This window comes from Macrobrachium rosenbergii, chromosome 56 (assembly GCF_040412425.1).
Source record: "Macrobrachium rosenbergii isolate ZJJX-2024 chromosome 56, ASM4041242v1, whole genome shotgun sequence".
In the NCBI taxonomy this organism is placed as follows: domain Eukaryota; kingdom Metazoa; phylum Arthropoda; class Malacostraca; order Decapoda; family Palaemonidae; genus Macrobrachium; species Macrobrachium rosenbergii.
Window position 1 is genome coordinate 41,277,461 of NC_089796.1, and position 19,103 is coordinate 41,296,563.

Consider the following 19,103-nt stretch of genomic DNA (forward strand, 5'->3'; position numbering starts at 1 on the left):
AGTACTTACAGACATTAATGAGTGTGTATAAGGTAAGTGATATTCCTGTTTGTTCACCTAAGACTTATCTAGGTAAAATAGAACCAGAGAGACAGCTACAGTGCTGATTGAAGTGAAACTCATATTCCATTAATCTGGATATAACTTAGTAATTGTTACCTCATCCATAACTTGATAAAGTTACATTGATTTTCTCAGTGATAAGTAAGTTTATGGGATCACTTGTACAAGAGATTCAGTCTTTAGAGATTTCAGTATCTGGTAGAAGATCACCTGATCATGTTTCATTTGCACAACAGATTGTTACCTAGGTTCCAAGTATCACTTTGTCGATGTATGCAAATAATAACTTTTGATATTATCATTTGCACAACAGATTTGTTGACCTATTTGAGTAATAACCATATGCTATGATCACTTTGTAATAATATATATATATATATATATATATATATATATATATATATATATATTAAAATTAATTTTTATGCTTGATATATATTTATCAATTAAGAAGAAGCTATTTGTAATTATTTAATATAATTTCTTTAGCCAAATATATTTTTAATACTAAATATTGAGATCACAATTTTCATCTCTGATTTCATCTTTCAAATTAGGTTACCAACAGTGATAGTAGCTACTAGTTTACCTCAGTTGTTTGTGATATTTTCTGCTTGTATCTCTTATTTGCAAAATGGATCGCTGGGTAATTCAAAAAGTGGATGTAAAAGAAACTTCAGATATAAATCAAGAGACCGTAGAAGTGGATAACAACAACACCGTGTCAGTCAAATATGAAAAGGAGTGTTGTTGAACCAAGCAGCAGCGGTCAACCACAGCCAAAATGGCGAAAGTACCGAGAAGATTTTATTCAGTATGGTTTTGTATGCCATGTTGTTAATGACGTTCATCATCCTCAGTGTGTTATATGTTTGGAAGTGTTGGCTAATGAAAGCTTAAAACCAGCAAAAATGAAAAGACACCTGCAGTGCAAGTACCAGTCATTCACAAATAAACCAACAGATTTTTTCCGACGCAAGAAAATGGAGTTACAAGGACAAAAGCAAGTGATAACAAAAAATGTTGCAATGCCTGTCAAAGCTCAAATGGCATCATATGAGGTTGCATATCTAATTGCTCAGAGAAAAAGGCCACACACAATGGGGAAGAGCTTATCAAACCTGCTGCACTGGCAATGTGTAGAGCTATTCATGGAGAAAAGATGGCTTTATGAAACTTGAATCCATACCCTGTCAAACAATACGGTTGGTAGGCTAATTTATCATGAGATTGCAAGTGACATACTGATTCAGTTGATGGAAAGAGTTAAGAATGTAAATTATGCTTTACAATTAGATGAATCAACCGACATTTCTAGTTCTTCTCAATTACTTGCATTTATAAGATATAGCTTCAATGAAAAATTGAATGAAGATATGTTGTTTTGCCTTGCGCTAGAAGGAAAGTGTACAGGAGATGATATTCTCATCCTCACAGCATTAGATAAAAAACTTCATGAGCTTGGACTTTCTTGGGATCGGTGTGTAGGTATATGCACAGATGGGGCCAGGGCAATGTTAGGTAAAAAGAAAGGACTAACAGCAAAGGTACATAATGTGGCTCCTCATATACGTTTTACTCACTGTATTATTCATCGAGAAGCTCTCGCTTGCAAAGCCATTGTTCCCGAACTTAACACTGTTTTTGATACAGCTGTCAAAATCGTCAACTACATAAAATCACGCCCTTTGAATGCCAGGTTATTTGCTTCACTGTGCAAAGACATGGGTTCAGACCATGAAGCATTGTTGCTTCACACAGAAATCAGATGCTCTCCAGGGAAAAAGTTTTCCCACGGCTGTATCAGCTGAAAGATGAGGTCCACCTATTCCTTCTGGATTCAGGCTCTGAATTTAGTGTGTTCATGACTGATAGTAACTGGTTAGGAAAGCTAGTGCATTTATCATGCATTTTTGATAAACTTAATGAGTTAAATCTTTCCATACAAGGCCCAAACACAAATATTTTGTCATTGTTTGACAAGATAAATGCATTCTCAAAGAAGCTTGAGCGATGGATTTCACGAGCTGAAGAGGGTAACATTGAAATGTATCCTGAACTTGAAGAGTTTGGAGAGCAAAATGAGTTATGTCTGGATAATTTGAAAGCAATAACAGTTAATCATCTTCGAAATCTTCTTAATCACTTCAAGAAATAACAATTTTTAAAAGTAAATTGTATTTTTCCTAACTATACAAACCCTCAGTCCTTTACATTAGGGATTACTTTCAGGCGCAGGCTGGAAACGGCCGTTGAACTTCAAACAAGGTGGTTAGGCAGTTAACTACTGTTCGGGAGGCAGGAGTACCGCCTGCCCGATTGTAAACATTCCAATTTGCCTTTCGGCCCAGGTACAGATTGAGGGGTGGCATGAGGTGGGCATAAAGTGTAAAGGACCTTGGGTTTGTATAGTTAGGAAAAATACAATTTACTTTTAAAAATTGTTATTTGTTCCGACACAATATACATACCCTCGGTCCTTTACATTAGGAGACTCACTGATTGGAGGAGGAATCTGATAAAGTCTCTCTGAACTGACTGGAGTTCACCACCTTGTCTTCACTTCCTGGTCGTGAGAGCGAGGAAGGGAAAAACTGCCTCTGACAAAAGATCGGGTTGTAAAAAACGCAGGATCAGTTGTCAGACTTCTGGGTCCCTTTGCATGAAAGAGGAAAACGTCAGTTCATGCAAAGTAGGCTAGGAAGAATTTGACGTCGGATGACAATATGGCAAATACAAGCATTGGGTTGTCTCATAGTCATGGTCTCCTTCCTCCCCTTGTAAGAGGAAGGAGTGGGGTTGCTTCTATTAACCTGAACGGAAATAGAACGGGAGTTCCCGTTATGTGCTTACCTGCCTCGATTGCCCGGTCCAGCTTGTAACGGCACGTCCGCTCCCTGCCCGTGGGAAGAGAGCCAGGAAGGGGAGAGAGAAGAGAGGCCAGTCACTCAACATTCATTCTCCCAATCACAACCGTACAACATAGGCCAGATGCAACCTGTCCCGTTAGGGGAGCTGGATAAGCTACACAACTTGTTGAGCAGCCACCACAGGACCCAAGGAAAAAGTGTCCAAGGATTTGTGTGCAACATCCTGGAGGTAGAAGGAGGTGAAGGTAGTCTGCTGGGACCACACACCCGCCTTCAGCACCTGTGGTACCGACATTCTTCCGGAATGCGAGGGACGGAAAAATGCTGCGGACCTCATGAGCTCTCGGACGAAGCGTACCGGTGTCGTCTTCTCCTGCAGCAGAGTATGCTCTCCTTATCGTCTCACGAAGCCAGAAAGAGATGGTATTCTTGGACACTCTTTCTTGGTCGAGCCAGTGCTAACGAAGAGTCGTCGACACTCAGGCCGGAGGTGCCGAGTCCTCTTCAGATACCGCCGCAGCACCCTAACAGGACACAGTAGCATCTCGTCTGGATCATTACCTACAAAGTCCTCTAGGGAGGGGATCGTGAAGGACTCGAACCGTGCGTCAGGGACCAAGGGTTCTGAGTCATCACTCACGAAACCGGGATGAAATCGAGTGTCACTGATCCCCATCCCTTGAGTGTTTAACATCAACGGAAAGTCCGTGAAGCTCGCCAACTCTCTTCGCCGATGCCAGGGCAAGCAAGAAGACGGTCTTGAGGGTCAGATCCCTGTCTGACAACTCTCTTAAAGGCTTGTACGGTGCACGAGTCAGGCTCCTTAAGACGAGAGTCACATCCCACGCAGGGGGCCTGAGATCCCTGGATGGGCAAGACCGTTCGAAGCTTCTCATGAGTAGAGAAATCTCAAAAGAGGAGGAGATGTCTACTCCTTTCAGCCGTAAGACTAGCCTTTTACAGCTGAAACGGAGAGAGGCTTCTCTCGGCGAAGGAAGACGAGGAAGTCAGCGACCTGCTGAACAGTAGCTCCGACCGGAGAGATACCCCTTCGACAACACCAACCACAGAAGACGGACCACTTTCCTGGTATACCGCTGCGGAGGATCTTCTGAGGTATCCTGCCATCTCTGTTGCTGCGCGGTGTGAAAAGCCTCTCGCTCGCAAGAGATGGTGGATAACCTCCAGCCGTGAAGACACAGGGAATGCACTGCCAGGTGGAACCGCTCTGCGTGAGGGTTGACGCAGAAGGTTGGGCCAGGGGATCTCTCGGCGCCTCGGAGAGGAGAGCTAGCAGGTCCGGGTACCAAACGGCCTGGGGCCATTTGGGTGCCACCAGAGTCATTCTGAGATTCGGGTGATCATCACTCGGCTGATCACTCGGCGAATCAGGCAGAATGGGGGAAAGGCGTAAATGTCGAGATTGTCCCACGGGTGTTGGAACGCGCCCTCCTCCGGCGGCCCATGGGTCCGGCACAACAGAACAGAAGACCTGGAGTTTTCTGTTGTGCCGGGTGGCGAAACAGATCGATGGCTGGACGCCCCCACAGGTCGAACAGCCTTTCCACTACTTCCTGATGAAGGGACCATTCGGTCCCTACCACCTGGCTCTGGCGGCTGAGCTTGTCTTCCACGACATTCCTCTTGCCTGGAATGTACCTGGCTGACAGCTCTACCAAGTGAGCCACGGCCCACTCGTGCACCTGCATCGTCAACTGATGAAGCTGGTGGGACACCAGTCCCCCCCTGCTTGTTGACATATGCCACTACCGTGGTATTGTCGCTCATCAGTACCACGGAGTGTCCCATCACTCGATCCTGGAACTCTTGGAGGGCCAGGAAGGCCGCCTTGAGTTCCAGGATGTTGATGTGAAGGTGCTTGTCGTCTTGGAGCCACACTCCCGAAGTCAGCAACTCCTCCAGGTGTGCGCCCCATCCCTCAGTCGATGCGTCCGAGAACAGAAGCATGTCCGGAGGGGGAGCATGCAGGGATACTCCTATTAAGAGGTTCCTATCGTCCAACCACCAGTGAAGGTCCTTTCTCACCTCCTCGGAAAGAGGAATGAGGAAGGACTGGGGGTCTTGGGACTGGGACCAATACTCCTTTAGTCTCCACTGGAGAGACCGCAGGTGAAGACGCCTGTGAGGTACTAGCTTCTCCAACGACGACAGGTGACCGATGACGACTTGCCATTGCCGAGCTGGTTGCTCCTGCCGTGACAGGAACAACCGTGCTGCCTGCCTGAACTTGCTGATACCAGAGTCCGAGGGAAAGACTTTTGCTGCCACCGTGTCTATCAGCATGCCCAGGTACTTTGTCCTCTGCTTGGGGTGAGATCTGACTTCTCCAGATTTACCATGATCCCTAGATCCCGGCAAAACTCGAGGAGACGATCCCTGTCCTGTAGCAACTGTGAGCGGGAGCTCGCCAGGACTAGCCAGTCGTCAAGATACCTCAGAAGACGTATCCGTGTGCGAGGGCCCAAGCTGACACGAGAGAGAATACTCGTGAACACCTGGGGAGCGGTCGAGAGCCCGAAACAAAGTGCCCTGAATTGGAAGACCGACTCCCGAGGACAAAGTGGAGGTACTTGCGAGAGGACGGATGGATGGGTATCTGGAAATGCACGCATCCTTCAAGTCCACCGTAAGCATGAAGTCGTTCTCCTGATGGAGGCCAGCACAGTTTGCTCTGTTTCCATCGTGAACCGAGTCTGGCGAACGAAACGGTTCAAGGGAGAGAGGTTTATGACCGGTCTCCATCCCCTGATTGCCTTCTCTCTGAAAGATTTGCAGCTGTAAAAACCTGGAAACTGGTCCGACACGACTTCTACAGCACCCTTGCTCAGCATGGCTTGCACTTCTTGCTGTAGTGCGATGTCCTTCAACCAACCTGGAAGATATGTTTGGAGATGGACCGGAGTGTAGGTGAGGGGAGGCCGAGACTCAAAGGGTAGTAGATATCCCTCCCGAAGGACATCCACTATCCAGGTCTCGGCTCCGTTTCGCTGCCACGTTGCCCAATGGCTTGACAGCCACCCCCACCTTCAGCAGCTTTTGCAGGGGAACGCCGCCCTAATGCGTTTCCTCTTCTTTTCTTACCCTTGCCCCCTTTACCAAACTTGGAAAGAGGGCTGAAAAGGGCGGGAGTGACCCCCTTCTCAAGGAAGAAGAAGGCTGGGTGTTTTGTCAGGACCCCTTCTTGAAGACTGGGACTTCTTAGGGGCCGAGGAAGTGCCAGCCTGGCCCGAAGACCTGGCTGCAGTGGGATGAGAAGACCGGAGGTCTTGGCCACTGCCTGGTGAACAAGCTGGTTGCTGTCATCGGCACGGCGCTTGTCTCACCGCTATCCACCAACTCTCTAGGGAAGAGAGAGAGGAACCCAGCAACGGTCCATTCAAGGGCGATAGCTGACTTTAACCTACAGACCTGGCAAAGCGAGAGAGAACGGAGTCCTCCACTTTAGCACAAGGTTTGCCCACAGGTTTGCAGTCTGGTGGGCAAGGTAGGAAATAGCCCTACCCCAGACTGGCACAGTCTCCCAAAATGCAGGAGTCCTCCCAGGTTGATAGCGCCTGAGGAAGTGAGCTACCTTCGATACTGTGAATGACCACAGATCGAGCCAGGAGACTGCTTGGAAGGCCACCATGGCAGTGGCTTCCAGGGTTGCAGCTTCTTGCTGAGAGAGGGATATGTTCTCTGCAGTCAATTGCTGCAATGACAGACCCGGATCCAAACGAGTCAGGTCCGGGTCAACCTGTTTGGTCAGCAACGCCCCTTCCACTGGAAATAGAAACGCTTCTGACAAGGCAGAGGAGGAAGAAGAGTTCCGAGTCCACCGAACGAAACACAGTAAACTGTCTTGCCCAGACACAAGACTGTTCACCTGATCGAGTACCCTCTCGGCAAGCGTGGACCACGGCAGCCCCACCGGCCTTGGGTTCCTTCTTGGGTCCCCAAAAGGATTTGAGGCGCAGACAATCCACAGACAAGGCCGTGGTCCCTTCCCTAGCGAGGTCATTGTGCTGAGAATCAGCGCGATAACTGCTCTGCAAAAGTCCTCTGTGTTTCGGGGTGTCCAACATCCTGGGGCAGAGGACCCAAAAGTCCTTCCAGAGTGCGGTCCTCCCGAACTACTCTCCCCTCGCAGGAAGGAGAACCTCGGCAGACCCCTGAGGATCCTTCATGAACTTACGAAAAAGTAAGACCTGGTCGAGCCAAGGACCGAGCCAGGTGCATACCCCACGCAGTAGAACTCTGAGAAACATTCCCCAGAGTTCCTCCTCTCTGACTCGCGCCCCCTGGAAGAAACTGAAGAGGCGGAGGGGACAGGCGAGGAAGATCGGGCGCTCCCACTTCCTTTACTGGCAGAACCAGCAGAAGCAGCGGGCCAAGAGTGGTCACCAACCCGCGGTGATGACGAGCCCCCGGGTCGAGGAGACTGCTTCAGCCCAGGTGAAGCAATCTCCCGAGGAGAGCGGAGCGGCTCGCGAGAGCCGAACCGCGCACTCGCCTCCCCCGAGCCAGGCTGGCCACGCGTATGTGGCTGGGGACTGGGAGGAGTTGAACGCGCAGCTGGCTGGCGCGAGCTTGCGCTGTCCTCTGGACGCGCCCCAGACTTCTTCGAGGCCGGAGCCTCTCGGGAAGACTGAGCAGGGGACTTCTTCCCTACTTCTCCTTGCGTTCGGCCCCGCGGGGCTGAAGCACTGTCCCGGGAACCTGACTTGGCACTTGAAGGAGTGCCAGCAGGAAGAGACGGAGCACCTGCATGCCCCGGCTCTTTCTCTCACCCTACGCCCTGGTCTGTACGGCGAGAAGTGTCAACCGTATCAGACTGGGGTACCCAAGTCTCCTTGGGGACCCGGGTACTCGGAGCAACTCACGAACGAGTGTCCAACGCGGACTTGCTGGCCTTAGATGCAGGAAGTTTCTTAGGCGCAGCGGGGGGAGTGCCGACCTTGGTCTGCACACCCTTGGCTCCCGGTACCCCTGGCCCGGAGGCCGGGGCAGCGGTTCCCTGATCCGAGGATCGGGAAGAGCCGACGAGAAATCCCACTGCCTTCCTGTGGAAGGAGGCAGACCCTGGAAGTCTCAGCTGGAGGTTTCTTGGGGGAGAGGCAGACTTCTTCTTCTTCTTTACCCATTTGGTTGGAAGGAGAAGCAGAAGAAGCAGCAGACGACCCAACGATTCAACGAAGATGAAGATGAAGACAACGACGACACCTTCCTAGACCTCTTCTTCTTCTTCTTCTTCTTCACCATCTGCTTCAGGAAAGCAGTCAAATCCCCAAGCCAGGAAAGCCAGGCGCAGAACTCAGAACAGCAGGAAGCAGCAGCAGGAGGGGCTGCAGCAGAAGAAATCACATCCCGGGCAGCGAAGCGGAGCTCAGGCCAGCATTTGCCTGGCAGAGAGACCTCTGCGTCTATCAGGAACAAAAGTGGGCGGGCCTTAGGGATGCAAGCGCCGCCTCCCGCGTGAAGATTCAAGTCGGGCCGCAGGGTCAATGGAATGGGGATGGAAGCAGACGTAAGGGCCGGGCTGGAAAGTCAGACGAGGAACAGCATTCGAGGACAGGCCATGGTCAGCAACAGGGGCAGCATCAGTCACATAAGGGTAAGATGACGTCACCCTGTTAGGGGCCAGCACGCGTGAATGGAGCCAGGAAGCCAGGCGGCAGTGGAACAGTGTGCTGGCCCGCAGGTGACGCCGACACTTGGGTGTCCAGGTGCGATGCAACTGATACCGACATCTGGACAAACCTCGAAAGGTGACAGTTGTCGTGGTGACTGTCGTTGCCGAGAGTGGGTCATGACTGGAGCGGGGGCAGGGGAGCCAATCCTCCAGTGCCGAGCCAGGTAGGCCCAGGTGTAGCCAGGATGAGCTGGGATTCATGTCTGGCTATCCAGTCCGGGACCTGAAGCAAAAGTCGGGTCAGTAACAAGCCTCCACTTGCTCCAGAGGAAAAACTCCCCGAACGGGAAGAGACTTCCAGAGGATGTCATCAATCCAACTCTCCCCGTGCCCTTCCACAAACGATGAAATTAAGAGGAAGGGGAGGGGAGTCCTCACCTGAGGGAGAGGGGAGCAAGCAGGGGAAGTTCGCCTGAGGGAGAAACGAACCCGATTGGCATTCGCCACCAACGGAGTCGTCGGGGCGTATTTCCTCGGACGACTCATTGGTAGGCTTCCACGACGGTAACGATCGCCTCCCTTCAACTTGCCCCATTGCTCGGAGGACCACGTAACAACACTCACTACAGGGATCGTCAGAGTGAACACGCCCCCATGCAAGATGTACAGAGGCGTGTGGGTCCATGTCGACTCGAGATCTAAATGAATTACATTTCTTCCCCTGACCCCAGGACACACACACTGGGGATAGGAGGGCTTTAGTTGGTTTCTCCATGATTATTAAAGAAAAAACAAAGAATTTCCCACCAAAGAGAAGAAGTATTGCTGTCAGGCAGAGAGCGGCGAAGAGCAACGTCCGAACGCTGGCGGAAAACATTCAAATTGGAATGTTTACATCCGGGCAGGCGGTACTCCCATTTCCCGGACAGTAGTTAACTGCCTAACCACCTTGTTTGAAGTTCAACGGCCATTTCCAGCCTACGCCTGAAAGTAATCCCTAATGTAAAGGACCTCGGGTTTGTATATTGTGTCAGAACAAATACTTTTTAGAAGAGTCAGATCTAGAACAGTATGACTGGATACGAATGCCATTCACTGCTCCTGGAAATCATTTATCATCTGACCTCGAGGAAGCACTGCTTGAATTATCTTCTGATAGAACCTTACAACTCAAGTTTGGGTCAACAACACTGAATGAGTTTTGGATACCAGTATCGGAGGAATATCCTGGTTTATCAAAGGCAGCACTAAAAATCTTAACACCATTTGGATCGACTTATCTCTGTGAAACTACCTTCTCTGCATTAACGTATATCAAGAATAAAAATGATCTCGATCGAGTGACAAGATGATCTATGTTTTGCAAGTCTCATATCACCCTGAGATTTGAGATGTTATGTTCAAAGAAACAAGCCCATTCATCCCATTAAATTAAACAAGGTTAGATTGTATTGTACTTTAAAACTGTTTTAAAACAAAGCAAACAAATAATCTATCTCTCTCTCTCTCTTCTCACACACACACATATATACATATGTATGTATGTATGTATGTATGTATGTATGGATGGTATTTACATAGTTTGTATGTGTTCAGGTTATATACGCACTTGTTTTGTTTTATACTAATTATAAAAGCAAGATGTATATATAAGTAAAATCTATATCCCACTGAGGAAAATATTTTTTTGCCTGGAGGGACGTCACAAAATGTTTGAGGTGAGTTTTATGGGTGGCAAGTAAAAATTTTGGAACCCCTGCTAGACAGTCGCCCAATCACTCCCGCCCCTGGTCTTGAAACGTCAATCCCACAAGAGGACCGTTCAGAGAGATCTACTAAAGGGGAGAAGGAAGAACCTACAGGAAGAGAAAAAGGATGGAGGGGAGGCCACCAAGAGCGCCGTGGAAGCGGAACTTTCGACGGAATATTGCAAATGAAACTCAGCCTGCAATTCTCTAAGTGCAGGACAAGCAACACTCAGCATAAGTAGGAAGAAATTAGTGATGCCCCTTATACACGGAGGGCGGAAGCCCAAGAAGGAACTAACTCTTGTCCCGATGGATGTAGGGGAGTGAAGATATTGTCCCCAAACTATATCTCCGAAAGTACAGGGGTGCCTTCAGTATTACATAAAGGGCTGCTGGAGAGAAGCATACCACTTGGGATACGCTTACTCCAGTTATTCGCCCTTGGCCGTCAAACCCAAGACACAGGCAGGGAAACGACGGCTTATGCAAGGTTATCACAAATCGTGGGTTTGTATTAATAAATATCAAACACAAGATGTATAAAACAAAAACAGAAAGATCCCACCGGGATAATAAGAGCTTAACAACAGTCAGGCAGGAGAGAGAACAAAAACACGTCAGCAAAGGCATGATGGCCAAAGCAAACTGGAATGTTTACATGGGAGGATTTCTACTCTCTGCCTACCTGGCGGTAGTTACTGCCTAACCACCTTGCTCAAGAGTTTAAAGGCCGTTTCCAGCCTACGACTGAAAGTAATTCCTAATGTAAAGGACTGAGGGTTTGTATATTGTGTGAACAAATGCGGATAACAGTGGAGCGACATTCCGCCACCCCCTCTGAGACCAGATATGTTAAAAAATCACCGTTACAAAATTTAGAAAGAGGTTTCTAATGTAGGTAGGAAGGTAGGGAATAGCCTAACCGATTTTCTTATGTAGGCTGGAGGTAGCCTAGGCTAGCGTTTTCCTCCGTCCTGATGTAGGTAGGGTCAGCCTCACACATGCAGTGTAGCTGGTCAGCCTCATGTACGTGGATTAGCGGGTCAGCATCACATATGTACTTTGGACCTTACGGTAGTAGCCTAGCGGGACAACCTTTGTATGCAGACTAGTGGGTCAGAAAATAGCGAACACTGTAAGTTTGGCAAGCAGCAAACCCGACTTTCACTTCTGTAGTTTAGCGGGTCAGCCTTATCTTTGTAGCCTAAGCGGGACAACAACCTTATGTATGCAGACTAACGGGTCAACCTTATGTTTGTTGCATAGCTACAAACGTTTGCATGCAGACTAAGCGGGTCAGAAACTAAAATTTTTAGCAGAAGAATTAATGCTGCTGGAAAAGCCCAGTTTAGCTTCTCCCCACCCAAAATAACAATTTTTAAAGTAAATTATACTTTTCCTAACTATACAAACCCTCGGTCCTTTACATTAGGGATTACTTTCAGGCGTAGGCTGGAAACGGCCATTGAACTTCAAACAAGGTGGTTAGGCAGTTACCTACTGTCCGGGAGGCAGGAGTACCGCCTGCCCGGATGTAAACATTCCAATTTGCCTTTCGGCCCAGGTATCAGATTGAGGGGTGGCATGAGGTGGGCATAAAGGTAAAGGACCTCGGGTTTGTATAGTTAGGAAAAATATAATTTATTTTAAAAATTGTTATTTGTTCCGACACAATATACAGACCCTCGGTCCTTTACATTAGGAGACTCACTGATTGGAGGGAGGAATCTGATAAAGTCTCTCTGAACTGACTGGAGTTCACCACCTTGTCTTCCTTTCCTGGTCGATAGAGCGAGGAAGGGAAAAACTGCCTCTGACAAAAGATTGGGTTGTAAGAAACGCAGGATCAGTTGTCAGACTTCTGGGTCCCTTTGCATGAAAGAGGAGACGTCAGTTCATGCAAAGTAGGCTAGGAAGAATTTGACGTCAGATGACAATAAGGCAAATACAAGCATTGGGTTTGTCTCATAGTCATGGTCTCCTTCCTCCCCTTGCAAGAGGAAGGAGTGGGGTTGCTTCTATTAACCTGAACGGAAATAGAACGGGAGCTCCTGTTATGTGCTTACCTGCCTCGGTCGCCAGATCCAGCTTGTAACGGCACGTCCGCTCCCTGCCCGTGGGAAGAGAGCCAGGATGGGGAGAAAGAAGGGAGGCCAGTCACTCCACATTCAATCTCCCAATCATAACCGTACAACATAGGCAAGATGCAACCTGTCCTGTTAGGGGAGCTGGATAAGCTACACAACTTGTTGAGCAGCCACCACAGGACCCAAGGAAAAAGTGTCCAAGGACTTGTGTGCAACATCCTGGAGGTAGAAGGAGGTGAAGGTAGTCTGCTGGGACCACACACCCGCCTTCAGCACCTGTGACACCGACATATTCTTCTGGAATGCGAGGAACGGACCAATGCTGCGGACTTCGTGAGCTCTCGGACGAAGCGTACCGGTGTCGTCGTCTCCTGCAGCAGAGTATGCTCTCCTTATCGTTTCACGAAGCCAAAAAGAGATGGTGTTCTTGGACACTTCTTTCTTGGTCGAGCTAATGCTAACGAAGAATCGTCAACACTCAGGCCGGAGGCGCCGAGTTCTCTTCAGATAGCGCCGCAGCACTCTAACAGGACACAGTAGCATCTCGTCTGGTTCATCACCTACAAACTCCTCTAGGGAGGGGATCGTAAAGGACTCGAACCGTGCGTCAGGGACCAAAGGGTTCTGAGTCTTCACTACCAAATCCGGGACGAAATCGAGCATAACTGATCCCAATCCCCTCGAGTGTTTAACATCGAAGGAAAGTCCGTGAAGCTTGCCAACTCTCTTCGCCGATGCCAGGGCTAGCAAGAAGACGGTCTTGAGGGTCAGATCCCTGTCTGACGACTCTCGTAAAGGCTCGTACAGTGCACGAGTCAGGCTCCTTAAGATGAGTCACATCCCACGTAGGGGGCCTGAGATCCTGGGTGGGCAAGACCGGATTGAAGCTTCTCATGAGTAGAGAAATCTCGAAGGAGGAGATGTCTACTCCTTTCAGCCGTAAGACTAGGCCAAGTGCGGCGCGGTAGCCTTTCACAGCTGAAACGGAGAGAAGCTTCTCTTGGCGAAGGAAGACGAGGAAGTCAGCGACCTGCTGAACAGTAGCTCCAACCAGAGAGATACCCCTTCGACGACACCAACCACAGAAGACAGACCACTTTCCCTGGTATACCACTGCGGAGGATCTTCTGAGGTATCCTGCCATCTCTGTTGCTGCGCGCGCGAAAAGCCTCTCGCTTTGAGATGGTGGATAACCTCCAGCCGTGAAGACACAGGAATGCACTGCCAGGTGGAACCGGTCTGCGTGAGGTTGACGCAGGAGGTTGGGCCAGGGGGGAATCTCTCTCGGCGCCTTGGAGAGGAGAGCTAGCAGGTCCGGGTACCACCAGAGTCATTCTGAGATTCGGGGTGATCATCACTCAGCTAATCAGACAGAACAAGGGAAAGGCATATGCGTCGAGATTGTCCCACGGGTGTTGGAAGGAGTCCTCCGCAGCGGCCCATTGGTCCGGCACGACGGAACAGAAGACCTGGAGCTTTCTGTTGTGCCGGGTGGCGAACAGATCGATGGCTGGACGCCCCCACAGGTCGAACAGCCTTTCCACTACTTCCTGATGGAGGGACCATTCAGTCCCTACCACCTGGCTCTGGCAGCTGAGCTTGTCTGCCACGACATTCCTGTTGCCTGGAATGTACCTGGCTGACAGCTCTACCGAGTGAGCCACGGCCCACTCGTGCACCTGCATCGTCAACTGATGAAGCTGGTGGGACACCAGTCCCCCCTGCTTGTTGACGTATGCCACTACCGTGGTATTGTCGCTCATCAGTACCATGGAGTGTCCCATCACTCAATCCCGGAACTCTTGGAGGACCAGGAAGGCCGCCTTGAGTTCTAGGATGTTGATGTGAAGGTGCTCGTCGTCTCGGTGCCACACTCCCAAAGTCAGCAACTCCTCCAGGTGTGCGCCCCATCCCTCGGTCAATGCGTCCGAAAACAGAAGCATGTCCGGAGGGGGAGTATGCAGGGATACTCCTATCAAGAGGTTCCTGTCGTCTAACCACCAGCGAAGGTCCTTCCTCACCTCCTCGGAAAGAGGGATGAGGAAGGATTGGGGGTCTTGGGACTGGGACCGATACTCCTTCAGTCTCCACTGGAGAGACCGCAGGTGAAGACACCCGTGAGGTACTAGCTTCTCGAAAGACGACAGGTGACCGATGACGACTTGCCATTGCCGAGCTGGCTGCTCCTGCCATGACAGGAACAGCTGTGCTGCCTGCCTGAACTTGCTGATACAAGAGTCCGAGGGAAAGACTTTCGCTGCCACCGTATCTATCAGCATGCCCAGGTTCTTTATCCTCTGCTTGGGGGTGAGATCTGACTTCTCCAGATTTACCATGATCCCTAGATCTCGGCAAAACTCGAGGAGCCGATCCCTGTCCTGTAGCAACTGCGAGCGAGAGCTCGCCAGGACTAGCCAGTCGTCGAGATACCTCAGAAGACGTATCCCGTGAGTGGGCCCAAGCTGACACGAGAGAGAATACTGTGAACACCTGGGGGCCCCTGAAGTAAAGTGCCCTGAATTGGAAGATCAACTCCTGAGGACAAAGCGGAGGTACTTGCTGAGGACGGATGGATGGGTATTTGGAAATACGATCCTGGTCCACAAGCATGAAGTTTCTCCCTGATGGAGGCCAGCAGATGGCTGTTTCCATCGTGAACCGAGTCTGGCGAACGAAACGGTTCAAGGGAGAGAGGTCTATGACCAGTCTCCATCCCCCTGAGGCTTTCTCTACAAGAAAGACACGGCTGTAAAAGCCTGGAGACTGGTCCGACACGACTTCTACAGCACCCTTGCTCAGCATGGCTTGCATTTCTTCCTGCAGTGCGGTGTCCTTCGATGAACCTGGAACATATGTCTGGAGATGGACCGGAGAGTAGGTGAGGGGAGGCCGAGACTCAAAGGGTAGTAGATATCCCTCCCGAAGGACATCCACTATCCAGATCTCGGCGCCATGTCGCTGCCAAGTTGCCCAATGGCTCGACAGGCAGCCCCCCACCTTCGGCAGCTTTTGGGGGGGAACACCGCCCCTAGCGTTTCCCCTTCTTCTTCTTACCCTTGCCCCCTTTACCGGCTTGGAAAGTGGGCTGAAAAGGGCGGGAGTGACCCCCTTCTCGAGGAAGAAGAAGGCTGGGTGTTTCCTCGGGACCCCTTCGAAGACTGGGACTTCTTAGGGGCCGAGGAAGTGCCAGCCTGGCCCGAAGACCTGGCCGCCATGGGATGCGAAGACCCGGAGGTCTTGGCCACTGCCTGGTGGACAAGCCAGTTGCTGTCATCAGCAAGGCGCTTGTCTACCGCGGCGTCCACCAGCTCCCTGGGGAAGAGAGAGGAGGAACCCAGCAACAGTCCATTCCGAAGGGCGATAGCTGACTCGGGACCTACAGACCTGGCAAAGCGAGAGAGAACGGCATCCCTTCGCTTTAGCACAAGGTTCGCCCACAGGTTTGCAGTCTGGTGGGCGAGGTAGGAGATAGCCCTACCCCCAGACTGGCACAGTCTCCCAAAGGTGGAGTCCTCCCCAGGTACGATAGCGCCTGAGGAAGCAGCTACCTTCGATACTGTGAAGGACCACAGATCAAGCCAGGAGACTGCTTGGAAGGCCTCCATGGCAGTGGCTAACAGGGTTGCAGCTTCTTGCTGAGAGAGGGAGATACTCTCTGCAGTCAACTGCTGCAACGACAGACCCGGATCCAAACGAGTCAGGTCCGGGTCAACCTGCTTAGTCAGCAACGCCACTTCACTGGAGTGTAGAAGCGCTTCTGTCGAGGCAGAGGAGGAGGAAGAAGCTTGTCCGAGCGGCTCGATCGAAGCGAACTGTCTTGCCCAGACACAAGACCGTTCACCTGGTCGAGTACCCCCTCAGCAAGCGTGGACCACAGCAGCCCCACCGAAGCCTTGGGTTCCTTCTTGGGTCCCCAGAAGGATTCGAGGCGCGACGGACGATCCACAGACGAGGCCGTGGTCCCTTCCCGAGGTCATTGTGCTGACGAATCAGCGCGATAACCTCTGCAAAAGTCCTCTGTATTTCAGGGGTGTCCACATCCTGGGGCAGAGGACCCTCGAGTCCTTCCAGAGTGCGGTCCTCCCGAACTACTCTCCCTGCAGGAGGGAGAACCTCGGCAGACCCCCGTGGACCTTCCTGAACCACGCGGGTGTAGGACCTGGTCGAGCCGAGAACCGAGCCAGGTTCGTACCCCCACGCAGTAGAACTCTGAGGAGAACATCCCCCAGAGTTCCTCCTCTCCGACTCGTGCCCCCTGGAAGAAACCGGAGGGGCGGAGGGGACAGGCGAGGAAGATCGGGCGCTCCCACTGGCTTTACTGGCAGAACCAGCAGAGGCAGTGGGCCGAGAGTGGTCACCAACCCGCGGTGATGACGAGCCCCCGGGTCGAGGAGACTGCTTTCAGCCCAGGCGAAGCAATCTCCGAGGAGAGCGGAGCTGCTCGCGGGCCGAGGCGCGCACGCCTCCCCAGCCAGGCTGGCCGAACGGAGTGGCCGGGGACTGGGCTGGCTGGCTGGCGCGAGCTTGCGCTGTCCTCTGGACGCGCCCCAGTCTTCTTCGAGGCCGGAGCCTCTCGGGAAGACTGAGCAGGGGACCTCTTCCCCACCTCTCCTTGCGTTTGGCCCCGCGGGGCTGAAGCACTATCCCGGGAACCTGACTTGGCACCTGAAGGAGTGCCAGCAGGAAGAGACGGAGCACCTGCATGCCCCGGCTCTTTCTCTTGCCCCACGCCCTGGTTTGTACGGCGAGAAGTTTCTCCCGTATCAGACTAGGGTACCCGGGTACTCGGAGCAACTCGTGAACGAGTGTTCGATGCGGACTCGCTGGCCTTCGGCACAGGAAGTTTCTTAGGCACAGCGGGGGGAGTGCAGGCCTTGGTCTACACACCCTTGGCCCCCGGTGCCACTGGCCCGGAGGCCAGGGCAGCGGTTCCCTGATCCGAGGATCGGGAAGAGCCACCGAGAGATCCCACTGCCTTCCCTGTGGAAGGAGGCAGACCCTTAGAAGCCTCGGTGTGAGGCTTCTTGGGGGGGGGAGAGGCAGACTTCTTCTTCTTCGGCTGCGAAGCCTCGGAAGGAGAAGCAGAAGAAGCAGCAGACGAAGACGACGATGATGACGAAGATGAAGATGACGACACCTTCCTAGACCTCTTCTTCTTCTTCTTCTTCACCATCTGCTTCAGGAACGCCGTCAAGTCCCCAAGCCAGGAGAGCGAGGCCGAAGACTCAGGAACAGCAGGAGGGGCTGCAGCAGAAGGCACATCCCGGGCAGAGACCGCGGAGCTCGAGCCAGCATTTGCCTGGGTGGAGACAGCCGCGCGTCGGCCAGGAACAAAAGTGGGTGGGGCCGGGAATGCAGGCGCCGCCCCTCCCGCGTGGATATTCAAGTCAGGCCGCGCCAGGGTCGATGGGATGGGGACTGGAACAGACAAAGGGCCGGGCTGGAAAGTCAGACGAGGAACAACATTCGAGGACAGGCCATGGTCAGCAACAGGGGCAGCGACAGTCACATAAGGGTAAGATGACATCACCCTGTAGGAGGGGCCAGCACGCGTGAATGGAGCCAGGAAGCCAGGTGGCAGTGGAACAGCGTGCTGGCCCACAGGTGACGCCGACACTTGGGTGTCCAGGTGCGATGCAACTGATACCGACATCTGGACAAACCTCGAGAAGGTGACGGTTGTCGTGGTGACTGTCGTTGCCAAGTGGGTCGTGACTGGAGCAGGGGGCAGGGGAGCCAATCCCTCCAGTGCCGAGCCAGGTAGGCCCAGGTGTAGCCAGGATGAGCTGGGATTTGATGTCTAGCTATCCAGTCCGGGACCTGAAGCAAAAGTCGGGTCAGTAACCGAAGCCTCCACTCGCTCCAGAGGAAAAATCTCCCCTCCGGAACGGGAAGAGACTTCCGAGAGGATGTCACGGTCCAACTCTCCCCCGCGCCCTTCCACAAACGATGAAACATAAGAGGAAGGGGAGGGGGAGTCCTCACCTGAGGGAGAGGGAGCAAGCAGGGGAAGTTCGCCAGGAGGGAGAAACGAACCCGACACATTCGCCACCAATGGAGTCATCGGGGGCGTATTTCCCTCGGACGACTCCTTGGTAGGCTTACGACGGTAACGTCGCCTCCCTTCAAACTTGCCCCATTGCTCGGAGGACCACGAACAACACTCACTACAAGGATCGTCACGTGGACACACACGTCCCCTGCAAGGTGTACAGAGGGCGTGTGGGTCCACGTCGACTCGAGATCTGAATGAATTACACTTCTTCCCCCCTACCCCAGGACACACACGCTGGGGATAGGAGGGTTTACTGTAGTTGGTTTCTCCATGATTATTAAAGAAAAAAAACAAGAATTTCCCACCAAAGAGAAGAAGTATTGCTGTCAAGCAGAGAGCGGCGAAGATCAACGTCCGAACGCTAGATGGCCGAAAGCAAATTGGAATGTTTACATCCCGGCAGGCGGTACCCCCGCCTCCCGGACAGTAGTTAACTGCCTAACCACCTTGTTTGAAGTTCAACGGCCGTTTCCAGCCTACGCCTGAAAGTAATCCCTAATGTAAAGGACCTCGGGTTTGTATATTGTGTCGGAACAAATAGCTACATCGTAATGTTCACAGCACAAGTGTTGAAATTTGTCTCAGGAATCTGGTTTGCTCCAATAACAAATATTTTCAAATGAATGATAGTGAAAATGTAATACATTT

General features: G+C 51.6%; 1 protein-coding gene across 1 annotated transcript in view; it reads right to left on the bottom strand.

Moving 5' to 3' along the window:
* LOC136836658 (enoyl-CoA hydratase EchA19-like) overlaps positions 1-19,103 on the bottom strand; it is a 302,072-nt gene that overhangs the window by 281,887 nt on the left and 1,082 nt on the right.